General features: G+C 39.3%; 1 protein-coding gene across 1 annotated transcript in view; it reads right to left on the reverse strand.

Moving 5' to 3' along the window:
* Positions 1 to 20874, reverse strand: part of RMI1 (RecQ mediated genome instability 1) — a 67172-nt gene that overhangs the window by 10441 nt on the left and 35857 nt on the right. The window contains exon 3 of the transcript XR_010720523.1: positions 1 to 50. The gene's annotated coding sequence lies outside the window, so the exon portion shown is untranslated. The remainder of the gene's footprint in view (positions 51 to 20874) is intronic.

Genomic DNA, 20874 nt, shown 5'->3' on the forward strand with positions numbered 1-20874 from the left:
CAGGCCAAAGGTAAAAGATGACAGCAGTTAAGAAAGCCTGGAAAGTGGACCTGAAAAACAAAATTCAAAACAGTGGGAAATTAAAACCTCAGTACTACAGTTCCATGCAGCTGTTATTTTCTGAGACAAATTTTTCAGAACACACTGTGGTTTTCCATATGATGGCTGAGCCCATCACTCATTTTTGTTAGTGTTCTGTGTTTGGACTTCCCAACCTGCCACAATTATTATGTGTTACGCAATTAATATATGACAGGTTTGTTGCTGCTAATCAACCGATTTATCTAAAGCTATACTTTTTCCTGACACAGAAGGTGGCAAAAGCTTAATTTTAAAACTAGCCTTCAGACATTTTAACAATATGCATGTCCAGATAACTCCCATCAATGTTAAAAATTTGACTCCTCCATCTCTCATTGTGAATGAGAGCTACATCTCATATATGCATGTGTTTAATTTTGTTGTCTAATACTTTCTTCAGATCTTGTGTCACCTGGTTTCCAAAAAATAATTTCAAATTTTAAATAATTAAAAACAGAGGGATGACTGGAAATGTTTTTCAGAGTTGGAATTAAGTTTTACTTTGTCAACTTCTTTACTTCCTGGATGGGTGTTTGTTTGTTTGTTTGTTTGTTTGTTTTGTCTACCACAATGTCTCCTCACACAGCTAGAGTATACTTACTGTGATGAGAAACATGCTAGAAAGAAGGGCTTGAAACTGTTATGTATCCATGGGCCAACCACTTTGTGGGAATGACTGATCTCACTTTGATCTTCCTGTTATTTAATCTTAAGTTTTCCAAGCTCAGCTTTGCAAAGCATCAGAGAAGTGACAAGCACAACATTTGGGAGAAGATGATAGAATAATAAGTGCACTCCCTTTTCATCAAGTGAGTTTTCTGCAGTAGTCATTCTTGAGCCCAAAGAGGCCTATTACTTAAAACACCCGTCTCTAGAAAACTCTAAGCTTCAATGCGACAGTGGAGTATTCCAACACTCCAAATCTTATGTAGAATTTCACAGAGGCACATTTGCTCTTTTGTCACCTCATCATCTCTGGCTGATTGAAAACTCATCTCTAACCTCTTCATTCTCTGACAATAATGGGAAATTCATCTACTTTAGAAACTTCTGCCACCTTCTAAAATTTCCTCTTTTTAAAAACTATTGCTTCCTTGCTCCTCTTCCCTGGATTTAAGTTGACTTTGTTCCACTCATGTCCTACTGACTCAGCTGTGTGCTGGTTTTGTAGTTCCCCACTTTTAAAAATGCTTTCCAGAGTCCATCAGCTACATTGGATTCTATTCTCTAGTGCCTTCTCACAAACCTGTTGAACAGTTCTGCCTTTCTGACAATTAAGCATGTGGAGACCATCCAGTCACAGTCATACCTGGGTTTTTGCTTCCATCACTTGCGGCTGAATTTCATCCTTCTCCTGTTTTTCTAGTTTATATTTTAATAGGGTGCATGTGTAAATATATGTAATTAAATGTCCATGTAACTAATATCTGACCATAAAAGGGAGAGAAGGCCATGCCAAGCATTAGGAAGTTTTCCTGTCTACTGCTCTGTGAGAGTCACAGCAGTGTTCCAAATGCAAGCAGAGTCAGAGAAGTCACAGTAATTTCAGAGAACTTTTGAGTTTGACTGTAGCTGAGGTGTGATGTCTTATTGTAAAATGGTGAAGTAATAGATCTATATGAAAAACATTGATTCATTTACCTGTCATTTTATAACTGCAAGCACATGAATGGAAAATACATAATGTACGTGGGTTCTTGAGATGCTGCTGACAGGGAAAAATGATGGGAAGGAGATTGCATGTAACAGTGTCCTGGGTTGTAGTGTAGGATGTGCACAAAGTATTCTATCACCATCTTCATGAACTGTTGAATCCAGTTGTTGGAGCAGTGCACTTTCCGGGCCCCTTCCCTCTGGGCCATTATCTTCTGTTAATGGCCCATCAAATGCCTTGCCCATGACTCATAGATAACTCCCTCCGGGAGTTGTCTCTGTTTAATGGGCCATCAAGGACACCCTGCAGGACTCATCATCCCATTGTGAGATGCTCTGCCCTGGGGGAGGAACCAAGCATTCTCACCTGGATATAATCTGGGGTTTGGGACAGTACAGGGGGTCCTGACCCACTGGATTCCCAGAGGACCAGAGCTACCAGACCTTTCTACAGGATCACTGCTTCAAGAAGACCACCTCATCTGGACTGCTTCCATCACTCTGCTCAGGTAGTATTCTGACTCTGTCAGTGGTCTTTTGTATTTTTGCATCTATTTTATTTTACTTTTTTTCCTTTCTTCCTATTAAATTGTATCTCTGACTTGGAGCCTCTCATTTGTTTTGCTTTCAAACCACTATAAACAGATACTGTGTAGGGTTAGATATTTGACACAGTCTTTCCAAGGTCACTCTGAAGTGAGGTTGAAAATATCCACAGCAAATACATGCTTATTCAGGTCTAAAAAACTAACATATTCCCTTACTTGATTTACATCCGAATTAATAAATAAAACCTTTAGATTTTTCCCTGAAGAAACTTGAAGAATGACATCAATATCTGGACAATGAAGCCTTTGAAGCTTAAGTAAAGAGATCTCTAGCTAAGGATTTTGAAATGGAATTTTTTCAGAGGGTTAGTTATATTTTATTGAAAGAGGAAAAATCATTACTGGAAGCTGTAGTAATGTAAAATTATATTGAGGAGTTGATGACATGGCAACCATAAGTAACTCTCAAGAAGCTTTTCACACTGGAGCCCTGAGGGACTGAATGCTTGTTACTACCCTCAGTGACAGTGCAGTTCACAGATTGGTGAGCTTTATCATCCTTTAAAAATAAACACTCTTCTGTTTTGCTTTCAGCTGGGATAGAGTTAGTTTCTTCTCAGCTGCTGTTACAGTGCTGTGTTTTGGGTTCAGAATGAGAATGATCTAGATAACACACTGATGTTTTGGTTTTCTACTAAGTTGTGTTCATCTTGAGTCAAGGATTTGTTCAGTTTCTCATGCTCTGACAGTGAGTAGGAACACAAAAGAAACTGGGAGGGAGCACAGCTGGGACAGTTGACTAAAACAATCTAGAAAGTAAGGCTTGAAACTGGTATGTATCCATGGGCCAACCACTTTGGTGCTTGGCCTGTGGGTATGTACCAGTATCCAGCCCAACTGGCCAAAAGGATATTCCGCACCTTAGAACATCATGTCCAGTGTATAAACTGGTGGGTGTTACCTGGAAGGGCAGCTGATCTGGGTGTGGTAGCAGGGTCTGGCATCCTTCAGTGGGCAGTGAGCAATTGCATTGTGCATCACTTTTTCCTTTTTTCCTTTTTACTAATATTATTTGCCATTATTACTGTATTTTATTTTCAATTTATTATTTTTTTTCAATCATTAAACTGTCCTTATCTTAACCTACAAATCTTACCTTGATTCGCCTCTCCATTTTACAGGGGGAGGGTGAGGAGGAGAGAGTGGATGTTGAGGGATTATCTGTGTGGTGCTTAATTTTCAGCTGTGCCTAAAACCACATTGCCCCTCTTCCCTCCAATATGAGAATGTCAGCTGTAGATATAATTTCCACAAGTCGATTCATTTGTGTTACAGTAATTTGCTTTTGCTTTCATTTTGAATTCTGCTTGCCAAAGAAACTGAACAATCTGCTGTCATTTGGGCAGGGATTAGAAAGAAAGGGATGGGTGGAAGAAACAAAGTGGAGGGAGTGAAAGAAAGGTAGCAGAATCAAGTAGGAGCATTACATTTATAGGACCAGGATGATGAAGTGGAAATAAAAATCAGAGAAGAAACTATTAGGACATTAAATAATTCAAAACCCCAGAAAAACAAATGCAAGCCACAATTACAATTACCAGTTTTTTTCCCTCTGCATGAAACCTCTTTCTATGGTATATTTCTCAGGGAGGAAAAAAATGACAAAAGGATAGCACATGATCCAGATTAAGAAAATCTTGGGCCAGTTCTGACCTACACAATATAGATGAAAACATTCAGTCCCTTGCTATGAGCAACCCATAGATCTGCTAAGTAAGAAGACCAGAATGAGCTGCTTGTCTCAGAATAACAGAAGTATCTTTCTAAACTGTTAACTGGGAAATACAGTGAAAGGGTTGAGTCTGGATGCCCTGCACTTCAGCATGGGAACATATTGATTAAGGTCCATTAAAGCATTTCTTTTGCATACTTCCAACAATCTATTAAAACTGCCACTATAACTGCCACTGTTTTGAAGCTAAAACTTTGTAACCAAATACTTTATAGACTTCATGAGTAATGATTCTTGTTTTTCTGATTAATACAGGAAAGCCATAAATGTGTTTATTATTCAACAAATTATGTCTGTTTAAAAAGTTTACCTACTTGTGGTTTTCAGTAATGGGGAAATACAGATTTAAGTCCTCTGGAAATGCCTTTGCCGATAGATGATAGGATGTTGGATATATACTGTCTCAACCAGGATCATGCCAAATGTCTTGGCTTGTCACCATGTTCAAGACCATGGTGAATGGTGCACAGTAAATGGAACTCAGAGCTTCATTAAAGATTTTATAGAATTTATATGGGGAGACATGCAACCCAGCTGTTTTCCCATAATTCAGTGAAATAATGTTCTCCTGAACTAATGCTTTTCCTACATCAGCCCTTTGTGTATGTAGGCATGTGGGGCACTTGGAGGCTGTTAAGGAGTGCATTAATTTTGTTTTTATGTGCATCGGAATAGTAATTTTTCAAGTATATATCATCAAAGACCTGCCTAAAGGTTTTATCTTTTTGTTTACTTCAAGTTATTTCCTTTTATCTTGAATTTAAATGGACCTTGCTTTGTTATGGTTGCTTTATTTTCTAAGTGTGCATTCCAGATATTTATCATTATCTGTTTTCTATTTTCCAGTGCTGCTCTCTTAAATGCTAATGTACAACATATTCTACATTGGGACTGGAGACAATTTTTTCTGTAACATCTGTAAAATGGAAGATTTGTCCCTCCACCACAATAATGTGTCCTTGGGTTTTACTATTCACAGATCACAATTTGAGATGGATCAATAATTGTCAGAATTTCTGTAACAACCTCCATTTCAGGAACTTAAAGCACTTAAAAAATCCCTGTGACCAGAGGCCTGAGAATGCCCTGAAAATGTTAGTAATACTGTGGTGTGTTATTTTCTTCCACATGCAGGGCTACATGAACATACTTTCAAACTGAAGGCAGCACAAGCAACACGTCGTGCTTGGGCTGCAGTACTAGGACTGGGACAGAAAATGCAGATGTGGTTGTCTACAGTCCATGCAGAGCACCAGAGAAAAAGGAAATTGAAGAGGCTCATTTGTGGGATTTAAGGAGAGAAGGGGTTTACGCAGGTCAGATGGGGAGCTGAGGTTTTTGGATCAGGGTTATTATACAATAGTAACAGAGTAAGGAAAAGCAGTTCTAGGGAAAAAAAGCTTGTTATTTGTTTGAACCACATTATTTCAGCAAAAATCCTTTAATTAGACCTTTCTCATTATGTCTGTAGTATACCAATGCAATATGTATGTTATTTTCTGATATTCAGCATCGTTCACTATTTTTTAGATGCAGTTTTAAGTTACTTGGCATTTCTATTTGCTTATTCAAGCCCCAAATGTTCAATTGGAAGCTTTCAAATGAAAGCTGATACACTGACAAAAAAAAAAAAAAAAAAGATATGTCTGAAAGAAAACCCAAAATAAAACCGAAAATAAAAGGTAGAGGGAGGGAAAAAAGTTTTCTTTTTTTTTAGTTTAAATCCTTGATTTGAAAACAGCTGCTGAAAATATGAGTAACTGGGTCCAGAGACTCCAAAAACAAAAGTCCTTTTTTGAAGAGTGAGGGACTTGGAAGATCCAGCTTAAAAAATTTATTTCATGGTCATATTTCTTTACTTTGAATGATTTAACATGTTCTGGAGTAGAAAGCAGTTGATAAGCAATGTCAACAAATGAAAGAAATAAGGATGTTGGCTAAACTGAACTTAGTGATTACATTCAGGAAGTTCACACTTTTGCACTCAAATATATTTGCTTCACCCTAATACAGACTATCCTTTAATATCTGTTGCTGATGGCTGTTTCTAGGGCAGTAATTCCTGCAGTCCTCATGCTGAACTGAGTTTTCCCTGGTGAATTTACTTGCTTTTGGTACTTGTGCTCCTGCAACTTTGCTGCAGGATGTAAATCACACAGAACAAAGAACAAATCTCCAACTATTTCCTGAGGGTCCAGTGTTTCTACACTCACTGATTTTCTTCTCTTTCAAATACTCTTCTAAACTGCATCCAGTACTAATATTGATATTGTTCATTCCCTGTTATGAGAACTGTAAGACTGAAAGCTTATCCTTTGTGTATCTGCTTATTTGTCAAACAGGGGGATCATACTCTCTGGAATATAAGTATTTTGTAACAATTATGGTGCAGGTGAAGCTCTATTAAGTGAACTTGCAAACTGAGGAGGGACTGAAAAAGAGATTACTAAACAAATAGTACCTTGCAAAAGAAACAGAAAAGAAAAATTAGGAAATTACCACTTTAAAACACTCCACTTCCCAGGAAAATTCCAGCTTTTGATGACTCTTTGTCCTATAAAATCCATTTACTAAGCGGAGCAAGACTCTCTTCATGCTGCGGCTGTCTATTCCAAATGGCTGACTGCCAGCAGTTTTGCTGAGAGTGGAGGTCATCTGATATTACAGAACAGTGAAAGAGAGCGAGTGCATCAGCAGGACACAGGGGATCAGAGGACCAAATGACATTCAGAGCACAGCCAGTGTTTTTGGTGCAGTTTGAGAGACAGCACAGGTTGAACAAAAGCATGATTTTCTTGGTAACCATCTTTTATCCAATGGGCTATTTTTAAGCCCTAAAAATGTAAAAGATGCGCTTATTAGTTACAGCTTCTTAAATAAGGCCTTGAACAGCTCCAGTTTCAGTCAAATGGTCCTTCAACTCAGGAGAGAAGGAGGAAACAGAATCACAGAATTAACTAGGTTGGAAAAGACATCTGGGATCACTGCATCAACCTATGACCCAACACTCCCTTGTCATCTAGACAAGGGCACTGAGTACCACATCCAGTCTTTCCTTAAACACCTCCAGGGGTGGTGACACCACCGCCTCTCTGGGCAGCCCATTCCAATGCCCAGTCACCCTCTCTGTGAGGAACATTTTTTGTAATGTCCAACCTAAAGTTCCCCTGATGCAGCTTAGGCCTGTGTCCTCTTGTCCTGGCAGTGGTTCCCTGGAAGAAGAGGCTGACTCTTACCTGGCTGCACCCTCCTTTCAGGCAGCTGTAGAGAGAACTTACACATCTTTCTCATGAGGGCCTATGATATGCTGGAAAATCCTGTGCTGTGTTTTAGCCCCAAGTTGCATTTTCCTCAGAGCCAGACTTTAGCACAGTGTGCTCACAACACTTCACATTTTCTGACCTAGATGTACTTTCCAAGTCCACTTATCTCTGTCTGAAGAGTAGCAAAACTTCCCACCAGATAGTGTAATGCAATTACATTTACTATAGAGTTAAATTGAGCATTTACTGCATGGTTGACATAAATCTTCCTCTTTACCAACTAAAACCTTGCCCATCCTCTCTGTGACCCTCTAGATGTGCTAGATTGCTCTCTAGAGTAGATATTAAACCCTGCATGAGGTTTTGAGTTCAGCTTTGTAAGTCTTCCATGCAGCAGTGAGGTTGCAGCTGACATCAGTCAGATGTAGGTAGGCCTCTGGTGCCTCCCACATCACATCCGAAGAAGAAGCATGTTCTTTTATGAGTCAGCATGGAGGAATCACATAACATCTGAATTTATTAAAGCATCAGAACATCTGATTTACAAATGCCAGTGGCCGACTGAAATCGAAAAAGCTCTTGCTTGACTCTTCAGTGAGGACACTCCATTTGACATTACAGTCTGTCAAGTTAGGACCCTCTACTCAGTTCTGTGCAACATTAGTGAGACCTCAGTCTTTCTCATTACCAGAGAAAATGTTTCCAGAAGTGGGGTGGAGCGAGAACCTTGACTTTTCTGTAGTCATTATTTTAAAATTATTGTAATCAAAATCATTGAAGTCTTTCAAACTACGACTTTCATACACTTCACATTGCAAGTATTTATGAGAAAGAAAGGATAATTTCTAAATAATTAACAGAAAAAAAGCAGAATTGAATAAAATTACTCAATGCGAGTAGGGTTGGTTTAACAATTTTATTTCTCATAACTCATGCTGTTAGTAGTGAGCTCTTCTCAGTAATAACAGAAACTTCATCCCCATAAACATTAATTGCCATCACAGGAATTAACTCTGGCAGGCAGTTAAGAATCACACAGCTGTTTTCTCACTTTGCCCCTTCCCCCAGTAGAATGGGGGAGGAGAAAAGGAAGTGTATTGGCAAAAAGCCTTTAGGATCCTGCTGAAAATCGTTCATTAAGTGGAGAAAGAGTGGAAGACAGAAATACATTGAAACAAAACAAGTGCTGCAAAACCACTCACCACCTCTCACAAGTAGACTGAAGCAAAACACAGCCAACGTCTCTAAACCCTTTGTTTTGTTTCATTGCTGCCTGTGGCATGATTCGATGTGGAATATCTCTTTGGTAACTCAGCTCATCCGCCTTGTTTTGTCCCCTCTCAACATCCTGCCCACCCCCAACTCCTTCACTGGGGTGGCAGCGGGAGAAAGAGAGAAGCCCTGCATGCCGGGAAAACACTGTTCAGCAAAACAGGCAAGACAGCTGTGTTACCAGTATTGTATTGGCCACAAATCTAGAACACAGCACTGTACAAGCTGCTATGAGAGAATTAACTATATCTCAACCAGGCTCAGTACTCTTGGTGTTTTTTATTATCTCCACTGCAAATTTCCTTGACTGATTTTCCAAAGCTGAAAAGGGAAACATCATCATGTTTTCTCTGACAAAGGGGATTGCAGTACAAATTGCTTTGGTCCCTCCAGAAGTATGGCACAAGTCTTGCACTAGCCACAAGACCAAGCCCATGTACAGTAAATCCCACATCATACTCAGAGCTGCTAACAGTTCCACAGAGGTTGAGGGATTGGAGTACAGTGAATGAAACCTCTGCTGGCCCCAATCAGCTGAAAAACACTTAAATTGAAATATGGTTCCTGCTGATAATATTTCCTCCAGACTCAGAAAGCACCACGTCATTCCCTGGAGGAGGTAGGCTCTGACATAAGCCCGGCATTGCTGGACAGTCTAATAGGTAGTAAGCACATCTACTTTCTGTTTAACATAGTATCTTTTCTGAGACAACCCCAAGTTGCCAAAGTCTGCACAGGTTATCAGTATCATCCCCACAGCTGCTTTCCAAACAACACAAAATCCAGAAGAGAAGATAGTTGCTGATAGGAGGTCCTACAAAGCCATGGGTGGAAATATGTTTAAACATGAGAGATGTTTTCCATGAGGACCAATGGATAAGCATCATTGCAAGAAAGGCCCCAGTAACAAAGACCATCTAGGTGTTGTGTAAGGACATTCAAGGATACAAAATTTTGTCCTGAAGTACTAGCCTGTATCCTCACTGTACTGTTGGTCTAATTTAGTTTTCTTTTATAAATTTGGTATGCATTTGCATTGATTTTAGAGGGACATGATAATTTAGGGAGATTTTGGAATGAAAGCTGAAATTACATATAATGAGGTGGTACTAATAAATGAAAGCTGACCCATAATTGAAGCAAGGCAATGCAGGAGTATTCAGGCTCTAGAAATATGTGCTCAGGTAACAAATAATAATACTACTAATAATTAAAATTCAATAAATTTTGACCACTTACATCTTAAGTTTTGTTTATGTGTCTGTGAGTTAATCAGACATGAATCAGGAAGAAAGTGTATAATTTTATCTTCAAATTATTAAATTTGTGTACATATGTTGTGCTGAAAGAGACAGAGACATCAACCTTAAAAAAAAAAAAAATTAACTGGCTAAATATTGCTTTCAAATTCACTCAAATAATGCCTAGGCATAAATTATTTTATGTGACTGCCAAGTAGGTGCTTGTAGGCACTTTTGGGTTTGGTTTCTCTTCTTAATCAATGAAAAACATGTTAAAGGCAGAAGGAAAAAGATAATTTCAATGTTTCCATTGACCTAAAAAGCTATAGCAATGGCTACCAAGAGAAAATAATGGGAGTCTGATTGCTTAAGTACATCTAAATGAATACAAATCACTTAAGACTGGGCCATCAAACACCTTATCAAGTGCCCATACTTTATACTTACAAATACTATTTGTTGTTAGTATGATACCAGGCAGGTTTTCTAAAACTAAGCAATAGAGTATATTAAGGCTTTTCTATTTTGCAAAACAAATTGCTAACATCAACCATTCCAAATGTACAAGTTGCTTCATACTTTCAAAATTAAAGTGCAATTTGTGACTTCAAGATGACAGATGAATTTATCCACATAAACTCTACCAATTTCAAATGTGGCAAAATGGTTAAGTGCTTTGGTTAACTCTAGGAAAATTTTTGGTTTTTCTAAATCAAATCTAATACTAACTGGTATTTGATCTTGGCTTTGTTTTTCTTGCAGATGTTTCAAACTGACAAGGAAAGAATGTAGTGCCTAACCCTCTGTTAAATTACTCTGCCTTTTCCTATTTATGCTAAGAAACAAAAAAAAAAAAAAAAAAACAAAAAAACCCCAAAAAAACCCAAAAAAAACAAACCAAAAAAACCCCAAAAAAAACCAAAAAAAAAAGCTTTTGAAGTATTATTATATTCCTAAGAGCCAAAGTGAGGTCTGCTTGAGTTTACTTAACACGACTCTTTTTATTTGAGGACACAAGTACATGCTGCATAATTGTGAAACACAGCTACTGAAAGAACGATCATCAGCTTGGGGTTGAAATGGTCTAAAACCTCTGCTTTGTCCAAATTAGCCACATGTGTTGTATTTTCAGCTTCATTTACATATATTAAAAGCTACGCATGCAAAACACATTCCCCTTTGTGGAGAGTGAACTATGTTAATGCAATTTATAGCCTTAAATTGCACAAGAAAATTGAATCCATTCCAACATAAAAAGGTTTTTGTGCACTGAATATTTCTGAGGTGGTTTAAAATGTTTAAAATAAATATTGAGCAGATGACAGAAAAACTTGTCCTCCACATCACAGAAGCTGTTTTAAGACAGTAATTTAAGTGCCTAATTAATATTGACTACTCTGGGATTCTAAACTATTAATTGTGTAATCTATACAGGTGGCTGGCATTGATGGAAAATTAATGCAAATGGGCAAGACAAAGGTACATTAAATTTTTTTCTCTATTAAAAAATACTTGCCATGAAATAAAAGAAATTGATTCAAAATAGAGTTTGCTTCAGGTCTTCAGCTCCCAAGTTTCCTGAAGGCAAAGGTTGTGTAATTTGCTCAAAACCCCGTTTGTTTGAAAGGATTATGTCAGTAGCACATGGTCAAATGCTTGTTCTCCAAAAGACAAACATACTGAAGCTCAGCCCAGAGTGCTGCATTGTGAGGTTGCCACACTGTGTGCCTTTCTTTTGACTGTTAGCTGTTTCAGCTTCCAAGCTGACCCATACCTCAGAACCTGTTAAACTCCACCAGAGGGAGCTAACCTGTCTCTATATTTTGTTTTAAAGTTCAGGAACAAAAGCTGGACTGCATGAAATAAGGTAAACCTCTCAAACAAAATGTATACCAATTTGTTTTCTAGATAAATGAGGCAGAGAGAAGAAAAAAACCTCATATCTCTGTTATTACAAGTTCTCTATGATTTTCTGAAGTGCGCTTTAATGTACCTCAGGGACTATAACATGCTCTCATCTTGCCTTGCCTTGGCCAATTCTCCTTATCCTCAGTAATGGATTAGTTTGCATCCAGACTACAATCAAAATCCTCATGTTATTTTTCTGATCACTATACTTACTAAAATATTGTGTTTTGCAGCTTCAGCTTAATGCAAAGCTAGTAGCTGCATAATACTTAACCTTATCATGTGTCCATCCAACTGAAAGCAAGTCTTAGGAAATCAAAACCAGAAACATGAGATCCAGGCTTAACGAAATTAAACTAAGCTACTGGTGGGGCAACTTTTGTAACCTGATGATGATGCTTTCCAGGCTGAAGGTGCTGGGTCTGCCCATGAAGGAAATTAATTGATTTGAACTGAGGGTTCAGTCATACCCCTGAAAAGATTAAAATATAAGAGCTAGAGTGTGGTAGAAGGTCTGTTAGGTGTTTGACTGCCTGGTATTAGAGTGTAATGATGCCAGGGCTTGAAGAGGAGGAAACAACACTTTGGAAACTCCTTCTGACCTGAAGGAGTGGTGCCCAGGGACATGGTACATCAGCATCGGTTTGCCTGTGTTTATATACATATTTGGTGTTTCAAGTCAGGCTGAGTGTGACATACACTAGCAAAAGCCATGAGCCAAGAGAGTTCTCACACTCTCAAGGTATTGATTATTGATCAGTATTGATTGGCCTGAGAGTCGGGCTACTGTTAAAAATAGAAATGTTTTGAAGGCAATCAATGATTCTTAAGTAAATACCATAGTAGTTACCTATATACAGTATGTTTTCCCAAGTATGAATTAATTACATTTTTATTGCACATTCTAATCAGAGAAGGTGCATGTGATCAGAAGGTGCAATCATTCATAAACTCTTATTCTCTCTTATTTATAAAAGAAGACAAACATTACCTGCAGAGGTAATCACTGTACACTGGCAGCCTTTTCTTATCATTTGCATGCACTGTTGCCAGAAGGCACAATGTTCCTGTTTCTATATTATGAAGTCTAGGTTTTTTTCATATTTCTTGTAGACATAGAAGTTAAATAAGTAAACTGCAGTGACAAACTACTTAATAGCTGCTTAGCTTCTAATATGTTCAAGTCCAATCCTGGGATTTATGTAGTCTGCAAAAAAGGAAGAGAAGAAAATTATTTTCTTTTGAAATGTTTAAAATTTTTAGCAGAAGGCTGTTTCTCATTGCTCACTGAAAAAAATTAAGGCTTAATAAATTACTCTTCTGGTAAAAGTAAAGCAGAACTTCATGATTTCTCAAATCATATTGAGTTTGGACAGGAGCTATAACAGCTTTTGAAAGAGCCTTTTAGTGTTTCAGCAGCTAATTAATTAATTAATTAATTCCCAATAGGGAGTCTGCATCTTGCTGAAGTTTTTTGTTGTATCACTGTTGGCTATCTTTTAAGTGTGATTCTTGTTGTATAGGTCACAATATTTAGGAAAGTTCTGAAAATTCTAGCAAAGAGCAGTTTGAATAACTTTAAGTTTATAACTCAATATTTTTCACTAATTCTTATGCTACAGTAATCATATACTTCCTCTGTACAATCTGTAGCAGGATTGTAACATGGCAAAAATGAGGGAAATTAATTCTAGCAAAGCAGTTTTGTATGCAGCCTACTTCATTTCACTGCTGCAAAAAGAAATGGTAGTAATAAAATGGCACCCGAGTACCTTGAAGCACAACTCAACAAATGTTGCCAGCTGGCTCTTGAAAGAGTTTCTAGGGTATACATTTCTCCATGTTTTCTCCTTCTGTCTGTGACCTCAAAGCCAATTTTTACAAAGGAGGTTATAGAGTGTAGCTCCACAACCTTTGGCAGCTCAGACCTTTTCTTCTACAAAGAGCCTAGAAAGGCTTTTGCTGGTAATCAAGAAGGCTCTGTTATCTCCTTGTGGCTCTTTCAGTTAAGCATGGGAATAACTGATAGAGTCTTTAAAGATGCCTGGGATCAAGCCTTTTAAGATAATTGCTATGAGGAGATGCCATGTGGTTCTGTTATGAAAATAATCCAGAGTGACTTAACAGCCACCACAGAAGGCATCACATAGGGAGAAAGTTGGATCATTAGCTGCCGTTGGTGAATGACCTCTAAACCTGCAGGGCCACTTCTTTTGGGGTGAGACAAAGAAAGACAGAGACCATACAGGTCTGTGGCAAGCAGGGTCAGTAACAGGACCTCTTGGTAACAGGACAGCAGGATGCAATGGTGGATACCAAAGAGCAAGAGCTCATCACTGAGTTGTAATATGTCATGGGAGAAGAGATAACTGAGGGTAGGATGGAAGATGAAGACCAGTGCAATCACAGCAACTAAGTGGAGACTGGGAGACTTTTCAAGGGTGAGAGCCCACACTTTGCCCCAGGGGGAGGGGCATGCTCACAGATGGAGTGTATGAAGGGAGAAAGAAGGGGTTCTAATCATATTTCGTTTAACTATTACAAGTCCTACAATTTTACTTGTGGAAGAAGGAAACAGATTCTTTCACAGAATGGAACCACTAAGAATTGAGAGGTGTGTGGAAGATCAGACAGCCACAGAAGCTGAGCTGGGTAGCACTGCAGACCTTTTGGCCCTGGTGCAGTGGAAGCTGTGGGAGATATAAACTCAAGGCAAGAACAAACGTGAAGTTATGTCTGGTCACTCTGACCACTCCAATGAGATAAGATGTAACAAGGATATTGCTGGGGCAAAAGAATGTAACAGGGACTTGATAACTGAAAAGATTGTGTTGCTAAGGGAATAGGGGCAAAGGGGTCTGAGTGAAAAATTTTGTATGGAAGTTAGAGAACTATAAATACGGGTGATTAGTGTAATAAAGTGACTTTTGCTTGCATAGCAGGGTCCATGTCCTTCAGTCACTACAGAGGTGTAAGCAAAATTCTGATGTGTCAGTTCTGTCACAGACCACCTATTTCTTGTCCAAAAATCTGACAGGAAATCTAGTAATCTTGTGAACTATCCTAACCACTCCTCTGCAGCATAAATGACCTAGTAAATTTGTTGTGCCCAGCAGACAGTGTCCTAATGCCAGCTTAAAGTGGCTCCTGTGAAGCAGCTGAAAAATGAGCTCATGCAGTACCTCACTAGACCATATCTGTGTAACTTATATTCTTCCTCTCCTCCCCACTCTACACAAGGACCCTTGACCCTCTTTGTCTATAAAGAGCAGCCAGCCTTCTCTATCCCTACCTTCACTCACAGGACATGCCTATGGCATCCCTGCAAATCACCCTTTGTATAGGGACTATTGGGCCTGGCAGGATTACAATTCATAGCCTAAAAAAAATGAAAAAAACTCAGAACCTTCAGAAATCCAAAGCTGTAGCACTATATTCCAGCTATAACCAACTATAATTTTGACATTTACTATTCCCAGCTGCTTTTTTATATTAAAGATTGGTTTGGAAGATGTCTCATTTGACTTCTCACCTTAAGGCTTTTAGTTGCAAGATTTGTAATTTAATTACAAAATTCTCATGCCATTACCATTAGTGTGTCTGTCAGAATTAAAAAGTATTGTTGTCTTTTATCTAGTATGTAAATTTTTCCTGGAATATAATAAGAACTCTGTTTTACTCTTACAAATTCAAGCACAAGATTCCCAGCCAGCCTGATTTTAATTTCTTTTGGCTATAATATATTACCCCGAATATATTACAAACCTATTATCTGTAAGAGAGATGATGATTTGTAAGTCAACACAGTGGTCTTTCAGCATGAATCATTATTAGAAATTAATTAGAGTTTATCTGAAGTGGAAAAGCCACATACTGATTGCTGACAATGTTCATTAATTACATCTTGGTTATTTACAACAACAACAACAACTCCTTTTTTTCTGCCCTGGGACGTGACATTGTGTTTCAGATGTCTAACAGTGTTGTGGTATAGCTTTGGAATAAAAAATTAAGAATTTTTCTGTCATATCAATAATCACCTAACAGAGTAAACTTGATAGTAGCAGGATAGACAGAATCCACAATGCAGCTAAATAATTTTATCATTATTCCCAGAATCATTTACTTGTAAGGAACTTATACATGACCGTGAATGACAGAAAAGGAAAGTTTCTCCCCATGGACAGGATCTGCACTAGCCATGGGAAAACCCACAAAGACCCTGCCTGATGCTGCACAAATGTGTGGTGCCCTGCATCTGAGGGGATGTAAGATGCTTCTCACTACCTATAATCCTGTTCTTATTTTGTCTTATTAAAGCAGATGCCTTATTAAGCCACCTGTTAGGCTTTTCTCACTGGGATTCAGAAATATCCCTTCACTGTCTCACTCTCACCTCGTTAGCATTGAAACACATAATCACAGAATGTTTATATGCAGGTGCTTTATTGAAGAGCTCTGGGAATCAGGGGTACAGGATACAGACCCAAATCTGACTCCAACATGGATTTGAGATGGACCTGATTTTATACCCTTTCATTATATAACTATATATAATTATGAAACTCATATTGTTCTATTGTATACATTGATCTTATCAAATGTTACAATTAACAATCATATCATTTATCATATGGTGAATTACAATTAACAATCATATCATTTACCATATGATGATTATACAGATGCAGCTTCACATGATTTAGTAAAGACAAAACCTAACCTTTGTTTCCAGGGCCTACGTAGTTCTCTTTCCCAGGCCTATCCTGCCCCAACATTTCCACCCCTCGTGAATCTATTGTATACAATTTCATGATTTTAGAAACATTTTAATTCTATGCTATCAACCTCACTCCACTTTTCACCCCAGGGAAGAACAGCTCCTAGGGTAGCCAGCCTAAGTTAGAGAAGATGGTTTTCTACTTCTAAAAGGTGTATTTGTCAATAGAACTTCAAATAAGACTGCCTCAGTTTTCCCCATTTGACAGCTACCCACAAGTTCTGCTCCAGACAGGTTGTACCAGATTCAGCACACTTATGGAGGGAAACAGATTTACACCCCATCACAAAGTGTTTATTCTATTCACTTTTGCACATAAACATTTGTGAGTTTAACAAATCACCTTGTTGTCAAAGTTCCCAGACGTGCTATGTTCATCACTGCTTGCAAAAGGGGATAGAGATTGTCCAGATATGACTGTCTGATATTTTTGAGGGTAGTGATATTTTGGGAGCAGTCTTTGGCTCAGTAAATCTGTACATATTCAAATGCATGCAGAAATAGATCTTCATGTTTAGTAGCATGTTTAAATGCTGAATATTGTTAATATTGAAAAGACCACATCCTCAGAAAAGGGGACTCATAATGAATTTTGTCTCCTACATTTTCATGGGTTCTCTTGCTTTACTGGCTTTCATTTTAGTTATTTATTTGGATGGTGCCATGGTAGGGTGGAAACCAGCTCAGCAGTCATTTCTAGTTCAGGCACTTCAGGTGGCTAAGTACTGACTTTTCTGAACTGAGCTCTGTTGCTCTGAAATCCTGGAGCGACAACATTAACAATGCTTTTCTTTAGAAGCTTAGCATTTACATATGCAAGAAATTATGAAATTCCAACCCCAAAGCTGATGAAAAAAGCTTTCCTTGCAAAGCATCTGATGAGGTGCTATTTTGAAGCTGGAAGCCAAAAAGCAGTTTATAGCTATTATTATTTTCAGATTGTTCTTCAGCTGGCACAATTTGGGCATTACAGAATGGGAGAAAGCCATCAAAACAAAGCTAAATATGGGTGCGTTGGACTCTGTCTTCCCAGAAAAATAAGTTTCCTGTAAAGTAAGTATCTTTTTATCAGGTCCTTGGGAACACAGCAAGCAAGTACACTAAGAATACACCAGTCTTGCAGACACAACTTCCGAGACTCGTGCTCAAGCTGGGAAATCTGCTTTAGTTTGAAATTTGAAGGCACAGATCACCAGCTATCTCACAGTATATGATTTGCTAATTTTACATGAACAAAAATCTGCCAATAAAATAAAATAGAATATTTGTGTTGGAAGAGACCTACAGCTAACATCTAGTCCCCCTGCCTGACCACTGCTGGGGCTGACTGACAGTTAAAATACATTGTTAAGGACATTGTCCAAATGCCTCCTTGTCTTAGGTTGCAATTAAAGATGTAACCAAAAGTATGTATTCTATTGTAGTTACCAAAAGTAATGTATTCTATTACCAGCTGTTAAAACCAGGTGGGGCAGTGTTCCTTATCTCTTCCACAACCCATCCTCCCTTCAGGGAGATGTCCGCTGTTAATGGGCCATTGAGTCTCACTGCATGACTGATAAAATTACATCATCCCACTGGGGAAGAGGAGCCAAGCATTCCTACCTGGATATAATCTGAGATTTGAATCCAGTTTTCCACTGGATTCCCGGCGGAAGACCAGACCTATCTACTCCACCACTGAACCTTCAGAGGAAAACTACACCCTTCTCTACAGGACCATTGCTTCAATCGAACCACATCTGTCGCTCCAGGAGGACTGCAGCTGCCATTTAATTGGACTGCTACCAGCACCCTGACCAACAGGGTGTCAGGTTGTATTCTGACTCTGTCAGTGTTGTTGTACTGCTGCATTTTCTTTTTAATTTTCCTATTAAGTTGTAGTTCTTATTTCTTTTTTATTTATACTTACTAGTAAAGAACTGTTATTCCTATTCTCATATCTTTGCCTGAGAGCCCCTTAATTTCAAAATTGTAATAGTTCAGAGGAAAGGGTTTTACATTTTCCATTCCAAGGGAGGCTCCCGCCTTCCTTAGCAGACACCTGTCTTTCAAACCAAGACACTCCTAAACACAGAGAGGTTTGGGGCATCAACCACCTCTTTACAAGCCTTGTTCAATGTTCGACTACCTTCTTGGTAAAAAAACTCTTTCTAATCTCCAGACCTACCAGGGTAGGCTTCCTATTCATCTTGTCACCAGATCCCAAAAAGAAGACGTCAGCATCTCACTCTCCACATCCCCTAACTGGGAAGCTGTACAGACTTCCACATCCCCTCAGCCTCCTTCTCTCCAAACACAGAGTTTGGAGATGCTCCTCACAGTACATGCCTTCCAGCCTTTTATTTTTTGGCTGGCTGATGCTGCTGTGTCTGATGCAACCTGGGATGGGGTTTGCCTTCCTGGCTGCCCAGGCACACACTGCTGACTCACCTTGAGCTGCTGCCCACCAGCACCCCCAGATCCCTTTCTGCAGGGCTGCTCTACACACACTCCTCTCCCAGCTCACACTTGTGCTCAGCTTTACTGCATCCCAGGGGCAGAATCTCTATTTGCCCTTGTTAAATTTCATGCCACTGATAATTACCCAATGCTCCAACCTATTCCAGGTCCCTCTCTGAAAGTCATGCTATGTTCTTCAGCCTTGTGGTGACATCCCCAAATTTAGGTCCCAAGGAGGCAACTAGTTGACATCAACAGAGGATCTGGTCTGCAAACAGGTATTTCCATTCCATACCAGAAGGCATCACCAATACCATATCTTGCTGTTGTTTCTTCTTGCATTGGTCTCAATGCAGGTTATGTTGCAAGGGATATATAGCTTTAATAATCACAGTATCACAGCATAGCTGGGGGGCTATCAGATTAATCCCCTGCTGAAAGAGGGGAGCTGTACTGCTAGAACAGATTGCCCAACGCTTCCATCCAGTTGGGATTTGAATGAGGCCAGGAATGCAAATGCTACATTTCTCAAAACCTCTTCCAGTGTTGACAACCCTTATCATAAAAAAACCAAACCAAACCAAACCAAACCAAACCAAACCAAACCAAACCAAACCAAACCAAACCAAACCAAACCAAACCAAACCAAACCAAACCAAACCAAACCAAACCAAACCAAACCAAACCAAAACAAGGCAGCATTTTCTTTTGTTTAAAAGAAACTTCCTGTATTTAAATATATGCCCTTTGCAATAAATATATTGTCCTTTTGCTGGGCACTCCTCCCTTGCCCATTGAGCTAGTCATTTTGGTTTAGAAGGCTACCAGATTGGTCACACATGATTCCTCTTCACAAGTCCATGCTGACTACTTCAAGTCACCTTCTTGTCCACCATACACATAGAAATTATTTCCAGAATTGTGTCCTTCATCAGGTTTCCAGGGACTGAGGTGAGACTGAGAGTCCTCTAGTGCCCTGGGTCCTCCATCTTGTCCTTGCTGAAGACAGGAATGACACTTTTTCTTTTCTGGTCTCCAGTAACATCCCCCCCTCCCACCCCCCCACCCCCCTACTTGCCTTTAAAAGGGAATTGAGAGTGATCTTGTAATGACACCTGCCAGCTCTCACCAGACTTGTGGGTGCAACCCACCAGGCCTCACGGACTCGCACGTGTCTGCTCTGTTCAAACACTCTCTAAAGGTCCAGTGGAAAAGGACCGGGGGTTGCTGGCTGGCAGTGGCTGAACATGATCCAGTGTGAGCCCCGGTGGCCAGGAAGGCCAATGGCATCCTGGCCTGTATCAGCAATAGTGTGACCAGCAAGACCAGAGATGACGTTATTCCATGTACTCCCACTGGTGCGGCTGCACCTCGAGTGCTGTATCCAGTTCTGGGCCCATCACTTCAGAAAGGTCCTTGAAGAGCTGAAGAGGGTGCAGAGAAGGGCAACAGAGCTGGTGAAGGGTCTGGAGCACAAGTCCTGTGAGGAAGATCTGCTGAGGAGCTGGGGGTGTTTTAGCCTGTGTTTTAGGAGGAAGGACATTCAGGGGAGACTTTATCACTCCAACCCAGAATATTCTGTGATCTTGAAAGAATTAAAATTAAATGTTTCAGTCCTCTACAACTGCCTGAAAGAAGGGTGTAGCCAGGTGGGGGTTGCTTTTTTCTCCCAGGTAACAGGGATAGAACAAGAGGAAACTACCTCAAGTTGCACCAATGGAGGTTTAGACTGAATATTAGGGAAATGTTGTCAAGCATTGGAACAGGCTGCTCAACGAAATGTTGAGTTTTAAACACTTCCATACAAGGAAGTGTTTAAAAGATGTGTGGATATTGCATTTGAGGACACAGTTTAGCGGTGAACATGCAAAGTTGACATCTGGGTTTAATGGTC

The sequence above is a fragment of the Chamaea fasciata genome, unplaced genomic scaffold (genome assembly GCF_029207755.1).
Source record: "Chamaea fasciata isolate MVZ Bird 193981 ecotype frontalis unplaced genomic scaffold, bChaFas1.0.hap1 SCAF_4, whole genome shotgun sequence".
NCBI classification, from domain to species: Eukaryota; Metazoa; Chordata; class Aves; order Passeriformes; family Sylviidae; genus Chamaea; species Chamaea fasciata.